The 13,218-nt window shown below is 31.7% G+C and overlaps 1 protein-coding gene across 3 annotated transcripts in view; it reads left to right on the forward strand.

The window, feature by feature from the left end:
• Positions 1–3,161: 3,161 nt before the first annotated feature.
• LOC108758397 (uncharacterized) overlaps positions 3,162–13,218 on the forward strand; it is a 22,389-nt gene continuing 12,332 nt past the window's right edge. The window contains exon 1 of one of the 3 annotated variants that reach the window (XM_018503342.1): positions 3,162–3,166. The gene's annotated coding sequence lies outside the window, so the exon portion shown is untranslated. Of the gene's footprint in view, positions 3,167–11,452; positions 11,944–13,218 lie in introns of those variants that run through there. The other 2 variants (XM_018503339.1, XM_018503343.1) reach the window with 2 other exon arrangements.

Raw genomic sequence — 13,218 nt, forward strand, 5'->3', positions numbered from 1 at the left:
CATCTACCATTTAAATTCAATTCTTCAATCTTTTACCTGCGATAATTTAGCGATCATCGTATTCTCACTGGCAACATGTCCTCCAAAGTCAGACAACAAATTCGCATAACGATCTTCTTCAATGACGGCACCGTGGTGATTTACATCTGAATCGGTGATGGTGTAAGACCAAAGTGGGATTAACAGTGATGGTTGGTGTATCATGAGGAACTTCTGAAAATACTAGGGGGCAAGGACGTCACGCGAGAGAGAAAAGGAAGAATTAACTTGGTTGACAGGACTAAAAAGGATAGAAAGAAAGAAAGGAGGAGTTAGCGACGGAAAGGCGAGGGCCTCTCTTTGAGCCGCCACTTAGAAAACGTTAGTTGAATCACTTAACCGGTCATTGCACTACGGCTGGGGCTGGCCGCTTCGACGTGACGATAAAGGAACCGATCGGGCGTGCACAGGATCGACCAACCACGAAGCGACTGCTTGGCCGCGAATAAAAAACGCGGTAGCGATCTAGCGCGACAATCAGGTCGAGAGAAAGTGAGCTCTATCGCGTGCAAGAGCATGCCCAAAGGATATACTTTCTGTGGATCTCTATGCGAGGACAAAGACCGAAATCGAGAGATTCTAGTTCTTTGCAATCGTGGATGTGCAGGGTATTGCGTTTCATTGCTATAAGTTGATTTAGAGAAAGTTCAAGCTTGGAATCATTTATCACGCTCTTAATAATATGATATTATTTACTAATGATATCTCTTTCTCTCTTTTTCTCTCTCTTTATAACTATATATTATGTGCAATTATAGAGATATGCATTTAAATTGTTAGTATTCTCTTAGTATTCTCTTGGATGTGTTAAGAAATATCATAGTAGACTTTTGCGCCGAGTATGTGTGTGTGTGTGCGATAAATAAATCTCGTCACACGTAATTCCTTTGCAGATGTGAACATGCTATTATAACTATCTTTGCGTCTTATCTTATTATATATATAGGAATGTGTTATGTGTTGAATATGAAAAATAAGATATGCATGAAACGGGGGGATTGAATTAATGGGAATCAGTTGGAATGAAGCAGCGAAAATATTTTAGACGACTAGGATTAATCACGGTGTCCTTAAGATAAATCGTATAGATCCAGGAGAATCGATGAGAGAACGACGCTGATAAGAAAGAGAGAGAGAAAGAAGAAGCATGGGTCGTTTTCTTCCAGAAGCATTCGGAAGATGCTGCTAGATTTAGCGAGCTATTTCGTTGGATGCGATCTGTACTTTCTAATCCAGCGAGTATTTTGCCTTTACCCGCACTGTCTCTTGCTAATAGGCGATCAGCTGGTGAACGGTTCAAACGGTTGCAATTGAGGCCATCGTTGTGCACATCGCTTCTGTAACGACTCCGAAGGAACATCTTTACGACGCTTCTATCTCAATTAAATTCTTCGTTCTGCCTAACGAAATACGTCACTGTCAAGACACATTCGGATCATTGTGTGTCTCGTCTCTTTCCCTTTCAAGATAGATCGGATAAAAATAACGTACGCGTCGAATTACCTCGACATTTCACCATACTTTTTTTTTCTCTTTGATAGGATTTTGCCGGACGAACCAACATGACGTGCTTCTTACCGTCCAAGCGAGCCACACCTGTGCTCGTTCCGGCGACGGTGCATTATTCGCGCAATTTCCACGCGCCGATTTTCAAGCGAGTAACGGTCGTTAACACGGTATCCGTGGTTTTTCTACCCCCGCCTCTGAAAATTACGTTCAAGCCGTGAGAGCGATGTAGAGGAGTGAAAAAGTTCCTTATTTCAATGTGTTTTATATTACTCAGAGAATTTCACTGTGAGAGTCATTTCCTGACGAATAATATTATCTGTGATTTACCATCTTATTCTCATCTTTGAAAACCATATCAAAATCGTTAAATCAACACTCATAAGTTCCTAATTTCAAATATAACTTTCACATTTTTAAATAATAAATTAGTCTTCTATATTCGTGTCCGTTTTTAAATAAAAATGCATCAAATCCGTGAAATAAACGAGAGAAAACGACAAAATTCCTATAATCTCAAATATTATATTTTTGGAAGATTTTGACGGATTAATTAAGATTGTAACAGAATAAAAAATCTAACACTTTTTTACGTAGTAAATTAAATTATTATTATAACATTAGAAAACAATTTAAGAAAGAATTCTTTTTGATATACAATTTATACAATAAATATAACCACAGCAAACTGCACTACGCATTTTTTGCATTTTGCAACATGTTGCAGAATATGTTAAGCTGTATTTTAAATATTTCTTATAGAATTCAATTACTGCGGACCTGAAATAAATGGAATTACTAATATGTTGAAAATAATTTTCTGACACGCTGTTACTTTCGTATGGTATATTGAAGAACATTGAAGAAGATATATGTTCTTAGAATATATTTTATATAATAATATATTTTAAAGAGACATTTAAAGAGAAAAATGGTAAGCTATAATCGACCAGAAACGATTAGATAGACTATATAAGATCATACAAAAGATATGTATTTCCCGCACAAGTTTTAATCGCAAATTATAATCAATATTGTTATGTATTGTATAATCTATTACATATATATACATTGTTTTTACATATGCAACTTGGAAGAAAATAAATTTGATTATTATATTATGATATTAATTCTGTGACGAATAATATAAATGAATTATGAATATCGGAATCCAGCTGTAAATGATTGAATCAAAATTAGTCAATGTCCGTTTAAAAACATATAAAAATAATTATAACTAATTCGTTGTTTAAGTTATTTAAGATATACGAATAAAATGTCTAAATTGTTAGTAGTACATCTTAATGTTTTCTTTGCGCAATTTTAAAATGTTTCAAAATTATGTATTATGGATTTTGAACATTTTTATGTGATAATAAAATTAATATATAACGTATATGTATGTATATATTACACTTATTGGATATAGCGAACATCGTTTTCTCATGTAGCAGGTGATTATACTGTACGCCAATATTGCAATATGCGTTTGAATTAATAGAAATAAATATCACTCATTGATATTATTTCTTTTAAAAAACCTCAAGAAACATAAAATGCCCATAAAATATAATGTAGAATATTAATTATAATTTCCAAAAAGACATTATTTTTTTATCAAGTGTCTACTTTGAATTTTTCGCCTTTGACATAGAAACAAAAATACTCTACGAAAACGGCATTTTGATAATCCCTGATATAAAAAGGAGCTTAATTACCAAGAATTAAAAATGTGATTTTTTTTGTATACATAAAGTAATTTATATTTCCCAATGAAAAGTTATTTAACATTTGAGTAAAATCGCTATAGCTATATACTAGTATAAATGTTCTAATCAAAAACGACCTTCGGTTAGAAACGAGGAAATTAATATTTATTCCTTTTGTTTTCTTTACCGGACTCGATCGTATGGCGCTTCAAGGTTGATGAGCTGGCAGTATAATGGAATGGCATTTATGTATCTCGTGACTCGTTGCAATTCCGAGTAGACAACTTTGAATACTCCGCAACTTTGGCACAAATCCAGAAAATCTCAACGCCAGAAATTTCTCACTTTGACGCCCACAAGTATAATCTTTTTTTTGTTTTAGATTTATGCTATAGGTAAATTAGCAACATACGAGAAAGTGGATTTTGTAGCAGCATAATTTTATTTATTTATATATATGCAGTAGTATATCTCTTTTCGGCAAATAATTGAACTACCACATGCAAAATTGAATGAATATTCATAAAAGTTATTTTTCCTTTTGCACAAAATTACATGTCGTTTAAGGATATATAATGTCTCACAATTCAAAGCATTATCAAAATATAAAATATTCATAGATTATTTTATTATTATGACCGTGTAAAATTTTGGCACATTCTTTTATCTGTTTAAAATTTATTGAATTTTTTGTTTGCCTTGATTCTTATGTAAAATTGCAACTTGTAGCACTTTTTTTAATGAAGAAATAGCATTACAACTAAATTAAATAATATATATATATATACTAATGAAACTAATAAATCGTGCAAAAATTCGTTTAGATCCACTTACTTGTTTAAAAGTTATTTATATAAAATAAATAAATTTACATAAAAAATGCAGCCAAATAAGGTAATTGTACTGCATAAATCATTAAAAGCCAAATAATTTGTTGTTTTGGTTTTTACATTTGATTTCAGTGCGTATAATTTACTACAAAATTTTTTTACTAATATTAACTTTTTTAGCTGATTTTTAGTTGATACCAATTAATATTATGCAGCCAAAACGTTCTTAATATTTAATAAAATGTTAAAAAGAAAATTAATATCACATATTCAATTATTTTTTACATCTTATAAGTGAAATGAACGTCCTCGTCAATCGTTGTCATATTTGTTGTTAGATTAAGTCAATGCTCTTCGACCTCGTCCCAAAATAACAGAGCACGCCCTCGCTGCTACATTACATTTTGTTCATTGCTCGCCTATCAATGTCTTAGAATGAATCCTATAATAAGAATACACATTTATATAAAGCAATTAATAAACATGACTAATAAAATTATTAATATAGGACGAGCTAAAAGTTATAGTACAGTATAATATAAATCGAGAAACTAATTTAAATATTTCTATATAAAAATATTTATTATTTAATATTGTTTTTATAAGTCTTACTATAAGTATTGTATTCTAGTGGCGTCGCTCATCATGAATGCCTTCTATTTTGTGGTAACAGAGGTTTCACAATTTTAGCATATTAATCATCTCCCGATCACATCAACAGCTTCTGCCGCAAAAGGCGCAATGCGCTAAATTTATTTTATGCACAGTGACAACAGATACTGCCTAGTTACCTGTTAGCGGTACATAATAGTGAAGTAAATTTCATTCGACAATATAAAATAATAACCATTCTCTACACACATACCAGATCTCTCTTATTACCGCTCTATTTACAGTTTATCGGTAACCTTGCACGTGTTTCTTTTCCATATCTGTGCCATGCGTTTTTTCTATAATATTAAAAAATTAAAATTTTCATTTGGTTCAGTGGATACGTGAAAATAGTATAAAACAATCAACATGTTTGACTTTACTCTAATGGACTTAAATATTACAGTCATTTAATCTTAAAGCAGACATACATTTTCGCATCAAATATATATAATTTTTGTTCCTATTATAATATTTTATAGTGATTTTACTGTATGTTTATTTTTTAGATATAGCTACGATAATAATTATATTATAATTTAAAATCGATTTTATCTTAATGTAAAATTTATGTGATGTTAAATATTAAAATATGAAAAGTAGATAGATGTCAAAATGATTGATATGAAATAAAAACCAAAATAATTATTTTCGATTTAAAATACTTTTTATTCTAACAAAAATTCGAAATTTTTAATTATTGAAATACATTCATTATAAATTGAAAAACTGTGCGATGTACATTATAAGTTATAACTTTTAATTATAATTACATTAATTATTACAAACATCAGAAAGTCAATAAAAATTAAAAATTATAAATACAGATCTTTGACATCTAATTTAATATGTCATTAGAAAAACTGGAAAAGAATAAGGATAGAAATATATATTATTGATTGATCAGCGAAACTTTGTTATCACATGAAGATGATAGTCGGGGTTAAACGAGGCGTGACGGAACTCAGGCTATGCGCAAACGAACGACAATGATCTTGACCTCGCGATATATGTATACGAATAGCCATACTCGCAACCGAGGCCACCTCGTATATGCGTATGCCGCGATAAAGAGGGGAAAGTTACATGTCATCGTCGTTAAACGTGAAAGCAAAATTATTGTATTAATAATTGTAGGATCGGAATCGTTTGACGTTTTATGTGACATGTAAACGATAAATATATATGAATCGTACTCCCAATTTCGACGCAAACAGCTTGAGAGCGCAATGATGAACTGTTTTATTAGTTTTATACTATATGAAGCACGTATTAATTAACAAGGATAATCATCTCATTTATAATTTGTATAGTAAGTCTATATTTTTAGGTTGTTTTTAAATTATTTTTCTTGGCATCTTTTATCTCAAAAAATAGGCACAATATTTGGTTCAGTTGATAGAGTATTATTGTTATCACATTCAACATTTTATTGCAAAAATTTTGATATTATAATTAATATCCTTTTAAATAATGGCTATCCTCTTAGTTTGATTTTCTCAACAATTAAGAAGAGATTGCACAAAAAATTTCAGCAATTAAATACTCAAGATCAGAGTGAATCTACTTCCGTTGAGAATTTTACGCAAAAGTTTTTTACGACGAAGATATCCTTTATTCTTTCTGTTTCCGAAAAAATTAAAAACTTTATTAACAACATTCCCGGTGTGAACATGGCGTATAGAGGTATCAACAAACTAAATAAAGTCATTAAAGTTTTGGAAGATCTACTGCTTACGTCATCGAAATCTAATTGTATTCTATAGAAGACTGCAGAGACTGTGATGCCTTATACGTCGGCCAGACCGGTAGATAAGATCCGCTGAAAGTGCGGATATCGGAACACAGAAACCATATTGACAGAAATACGACTCAATCTTCTGTTGTCACGGAACATAAAATAAATACATCCCATGATTTTGATTAAGATAACATTAAAATATTGGACAAAGAAAAAATCTTAAATAAAAGACTTGTCAGAAATGATTTACATAAAGGAACAAAAATATATATGGTATAAATTTACAAAATGACACTTTATTTCTTGACCCGCTAAATGAGAATTTATTTAAAAAGACATAGTGCTTCTTCCTTCTTATTACATGAAAATTCAACCTTAATTTTATTATCGATCTTGACGATCTTTGTTTACGATTACTTTGTTTTTCAAATGTGACTTTATCTGTTTTAACGTCTCATTATCTATCAAGCGTTTGAACTGTTAACATCATTTTCATATTCGCTATGTATGTTTTAATTCTTTTTAATAATTTTGCTTAATAACTTTAATAGTGACTAGTAATTAATGTTTAACTAATTTTGTTCACATACAGTAAAATTTTAATTCAATAACGAAGTAGGTGGTAATCCCATGTTTTTCCGATTCAACGTTACATACATATACAGTGAGCGCAAAAAGTATTCGTACAGAGAAAATATTTTAGAAAAAAACTTTATTTTTTAAAAATAAATATTATCCAGTGTAATAAATATTGTCCAGTGAGAAATGAGTCATCCATTTGATGTCAAATCGATATCGATACGATGATTTCAACACCAATTTGACGTCGATTCGACGTTTAATTGACGTCATTTCTTGTTGGGTAATTAACAATTTATTCATAAAGAATAAAATAGACTGTATGTTCCTTAAAATTATATATATACCAAAAAGATGTGTATTAATTATAGAAAATATATCATCTGAAAAATAAGCGAAAATTTAAAATTATATTATATATTTCTATTTCTATGCTGCCTAAATCATGAACGACAGATCTACATATATGCTACCTTTGCACATAAAATTATTTTGAGAAACAAAAGTTAACGGATATAATTTGAGTCACGCGAACGAGACTACACATACTGCACCTGTGCAGCGTTTGCGAGTCACTGGAATTGTAAATGATGGTATCCATAGCTGTTTCAAAACTTTCGAGCACTGCACGACCTTGAGTAGCAATACGATGAAATATTTTCAACACAGTTTCTCGCTTAAACGAATACTTGCGTCGAAACGATACTAACTGCGTTTAACAGAGAAAGCAGCTTTGCAATTGTAAAATCTATTGTAAAATTCTTTAATATGATTGGTTTATACATTTAGATCTAATAACGAACTAAGGGTAAGACCAATCATATTAAAGGATTTACAAAGCTGTTTTTTTCTGCTGAATGCCAGCAGCCAGTATAAGCAACATACTGATTCAAATATTATAGACGAGAGAGTAATTTCACATTAGAAAAGAAAGAGTATCGAAACTATCCAATAGCTCTCTGAGAAAGTAACGAACATATCATAAGAAATTGAAGTTAAATTTCACAACGAAATGATTCTAATACTGTGGAAATATCGATATAGATTTAACACTGTGCGGTGTCTATATACAGGTTGTTTGGAATTTAAATGTCAAAATTTCGGGAGCGTGTAAGGGATCGATAAACTAAGAAAAAAAGTCCTGTAGAGATATGCTTGGTTTTTACTTCATTTTGGAGAAAATTGCAAAAAAGACCATTTAAGACATTGATTTCTTTTTTTTTAATTTATTGATCGTACTACACGCTCCCGAAGTTTTGACATTTAAATTCCAAACACCCTGTATGTTCTCACCATGTTGGTGTTAATATTAATACTAACATGGTAGATAACCCTTAATGTTTATATCAATACCACCATGGTAGGAATCTAAAATATTCTAAAACATATGGTGTTAAATTCCCACATCATTGGTGTCAATGTAGCATTAATACACAGAGAGAAAAATACTAAATTTTAATAAATATTTGTTTGAATAGTGTTAGTTGAATATTTATTAAATGCAAACATATATTTATTTGGTACAAGAATCAATAATTTAATTGAACTACTATTCTTTATTTCGTATTAATACTATTCAAACAATTATTAAAAATTTAGTACATTTTTCTCTCAGTGCAATGAGAATTATATAATAATAGATACCCCATAATAGAGAATTATATAATAATAGATACCCAATAATAATAGATACCCCACATGACGTTAAATCCACACTGATATTTTTTAAAGTGAGGTCCATAATAGAAGATATGAATTAAAATAATATTTTCTACTATACGGAAAGAAAAATTTTACTGAATCACTTAAAACCTTAACTAAATACAGATCTGAAAATAATTTTGTAGGAATCTCAAGCATAGACGATGCCACAAAAAGTTCATTTTATCGATCAATTTCAGCGTCACATAATTATTTTGATGATCCAATAAGATTATTTTTAGATCTGTATCTAGCTAAATTTTTAAATATTTTAACAAAACCATCTTTTCCGTGTACAACTATAGTTATATTAAATTGAAAACTCCGCATTATTTCCGAAAGAGAGATTAGAAGAAGCTAATAAAAATTTTGACACAAACCTCGCGCAAACTTGCTCAGACGGAAATGTACGATTGAAAAGAAGCGAACACGTCGCAAGGAGTAAGGTCAAAAAAGCGGCGTAAAAGTCACTGGATCCTCCTTTACGAGATATGAGGTCGATAGATAATCTTACGGCATGGCGTCGGCCAGTAGGTGGACATTCAATTTCGTAAATGGCCGCGGCGAAATCGCTACGGTCGTAAATCGTCGGGGTCTTATCGCGCGATTGCCAGTCGGCTAGCTCCTTCGTTCTGATATCCCATGGACGAATCGAAAGGACGTCTCATATGTGGGCTCGTCTGGGAACCGGAACCGGAAGCGGCCAGGCGTGAATAACGCGTCGCGGGCGATCGCGTTCGTCGTGAACGATGCGGACGATGCGCATTACAGGGACGCCCCGTTACATAATTCGCGGCAGAGAACGACATTGGTGACAATCATTGAATTACCTGCGGCTACGATCGTTCACGATTTTGTACGAGCGGAGTTTTCGTTCAGTTTCGCGATATTCGCCGTATTCGCATCACAAACGTCAAGCGGTGTCGCACGCGGAGTATACACGATCAATTGCGATATCAGTGATATTTGTCGGTATTCTAATTATTAAAAAATATTTTGCACAGAGTGATAATTGTAATAATGGTAATGAAGTACATCGCATTTATATTATATATAATGTATGAATTATTGTATTAATTATATATTAACTACATATAACACATGTTATGTTTAGTTAATATATATTTATATAATTAATATATAATATTAAATTAATATGTAACATAATAGAATATTAATATTATATATTAATGCATAATATTAAATTAATATGTAATATATAATATCTATACAATATTAACTATATAATTCATATAAATTATTACTATAATTAACGCCAGCGAGATTTCTCAATAATTGAAGGTACTGACAAATATTCAACAAACAGTATAAAATAAAGAAAATATTTGCAATTTTTGTGGTAGTAAAATCGAGGTAAGTGACATTACGCTGCATCTTTTCATCGCATTTGCGACGTATAAGACAATCGAATTCGCTTAGGTTACATCGGTTTTAATTTCTGTCGCGAGCCTCTCTGTCTCTACGAAGAATTGACGCTAACGCGCTAATTTAATTCGTTCGGTTGATTTGATGAAGTGACTTGGCAACTCGTGTTAATGCAGCCATTGTTTTTATTCTTATAAGGAAACTCTTCTGCGCGCGGACGAGAGAAACCAGGTTAAAACGACGGAAACTTTTTTCAAAGTCTCACCGTATACAACAAAATTTAATTATCCAACAATATATAAAATTAATTCATGAAGTTATAAACACACAACTTATAACTGTTGCGTATTATTCGTTGCTTAATTTATTTCTCCAGAGACTTTAGAGACCTCCAGAGTGCTGTCGAAACTTTTGAGAGACTGTCACACAGAACATTCACACACGTGATGTTCAGGAGAAACAATATTTCTATTATGTTCCCCATCTGACTTACGTGTTATTCTGTATGTCTAAAGTATGTGGTATTAGGAATATCGATATTTGTCCTATCCCATGTTTGTAGTCGCGACTTAAGTATCTAGGTGAAACGATGCCAATATTTAGCTTGCGCGCGAGGTTTATAATTCAACTAGAATCTAAATTCGAACATTACGGCATTTGGAAAATTAAATCACGATTCTCATTCTGATAAAGTTTGACCGATGTGATATCTAGGTTGGTACATATAATTAACTTGCCCCTCTGGCACATACGGAGATGACCCACTCGTGGAAAAACGGTCATACACTCTAAATACATCTGTCGCGCAAATACTTTCACGACTTTTAATTTAAAATAGCATTTCGGAAATTTCTAATATTTGACTTATTGTAAGGTAAAATATTTCGAGTTCTCTACATTGATTTTGGTCTATAGACTCTTTGACCTTTATTCGATGTCAAACAGAAATAAGCTCTTCATACCTATATAACATTTTTAAGCTGCAATAGTATTTTTACATTGAAAGTAATAAAACATTTAAAATTTTTGAAATTAAGCTTCTTCCAATATTTTATAATAATAAAACTCTATTTTCCATTTATTTTCAAGTGAATTCTAATTGAATTCTTCTTTAAACTTGTAGGAAATAGCATTTTATTCAATATTTTCGAGATGATCACAGTTGCAAATTGCTCATTAAATATAATTATGAAAAGAAATGCATATTCCGATATAATTTCTGTCCGAAAATAATATTTCTCTTAATCGTATTGATTATTTCTATTTATTTCAACATACGACGGATATAAACAGTTTTGACCCGATCGAGGCAGTTCTCCAGAACGTGGAGAGTTCACGGAAGCGATTCGTGGACCAAAGATGATCAGGTGAATTACGATCGAGAAGGCCGCGGTTCCAGACATAGTTTAGCAGCGCTCGCGTGATTGCGCCTTAAGGCGCGAAAATAGAGCCTCCGCAGCTCGTTGTCGTCGTCGTCGACGTCTTTGACGATGCCCGAACGGACGCAGCTACGCGCTTAGTCTGTAACTGGAAGCATACGCGAGAAGAACGAATTGCGCGGCGCATTAACTTGGGAGCTCGGTCTCACACGCAAGAAAATAATCTGAGGAAGAACAACGACACGCACGACGAAGACTTTGGTGACAGAGCAGGAAACGGTTCGCCAGAATTCGTCACGACGAGAGAACTGACGAGGCGTCGTGTCGTTGTCTCGCACGCCACGCCACAGGCACGAACAAGCAGGGACTGGAGTTCGAGGAGACGAGACGCGAATGAATCTGACGGACGCACTGATTGGATTGTAAGAAGAAAATGTTGAATTTCTTAGACAGTTTATTGTTGTTTTTGTATAGATTAGTGAGATTGCAAAAGTATTTTTGGTGTACAAAATCAAGATATTAACGAGCATAATTAGTGTGGATTATTTGAATGGCAGATTACATTTTACTATATAATTTCTATATACCTACGTATGGAAGAATACCCGTGCTCTTAATTAATAATCAAAGTTCATAAAAATAAGAGGTGATCTTATGAAAAAATTATTTGGAACCATTTATATAATAATTACATAAATTGAAGAATGAGTAAATCATAAAATTATTTAAACTGCCACAAATATGTGTACAAGGAATGATCTTGCTGAAGTATCTAAAAATTAGAAGTAGAATACAGATCCGAAAATAATTTTATTGTATTATCAAAATAATCATGTAGAACGCTCAAACATGATAAATGCTGCAAAAAGTTTGGAATAGTTATCAGCTTGAACATTCTACGTAACAATTTCAATGATCCAACAAAATTATTTTCAGATCTGTATCTAACTGAATTTTAGACTGTTCAGCAAAACTATTTTTTCCTTATATTATAGTAATAAATTAAATTCTTTATTTATTGTTAGTTTATTATTGTACATAAAATTTATCTATATTCAATTGCAATGTAATCATACAATGTTACGATACGAAGGCATATATAAATCTTGCATGAATAATACTTGAAAAAATAAAAGACGGTATTATTCTATCTCTTTGATAATTGAATAGATAAAAAATTGATTATAACTCACAATATGTTGACACTGTGAAATGTAATCGATTTTTTATCTCAAAAAGAAATAATAGACATGGTTGACGAACTGTCGTACCGCGTGTTTAATTGGATCTCCATAATAAGTTTCTTGCGTAATCATCAAATGAGAGCAGAATAATCGAGGTCATTGCAAATATCGATCAGCAGATCGTGCTTCAATTGAAAGCACTGCTTCGGAATCCTAAATTCGATCACCATTCCATGATGCTATCGTCGAAAAGCGTAAATCGTTCGAACAAATAGCTAAAATATTTGAATGTAAGCGAATCCAACAATCTGATGTAAAATTACATGTTTAAAATACACAACGTACTGTCGCGTAACTTTTTACGCCGATTTATATTTTCAATTTTTGTTCCTACAAATGTTCCTAGAAATACGAAAAACGTTTTTTAAAATGCGACGTGAGTTTAATATATTGAAAAACAAATGTTTTAGTAGATTCAAAATGTAAATATTTTAGAGATCTTGAAAAAAAAAA

This window comes from Trachymyrmex cornetzi, unplaced genomic scaffold (assembly GCF_001594075.2).
Source record: "Trachymyrmex cornetzi isolate Tcor2-1 unplaced genomic scaffold, Tcor1.1 scaffold156, whole genome shotgun sequence".
Classification (NCBI taxonomy): domain Eukaryota; kingdom Metazoa; phylum Arthropoda; class Insecta; order Hymenoptera; family Formicidae; genus Trachymyrmex; species Trachymyrmex cornetzi.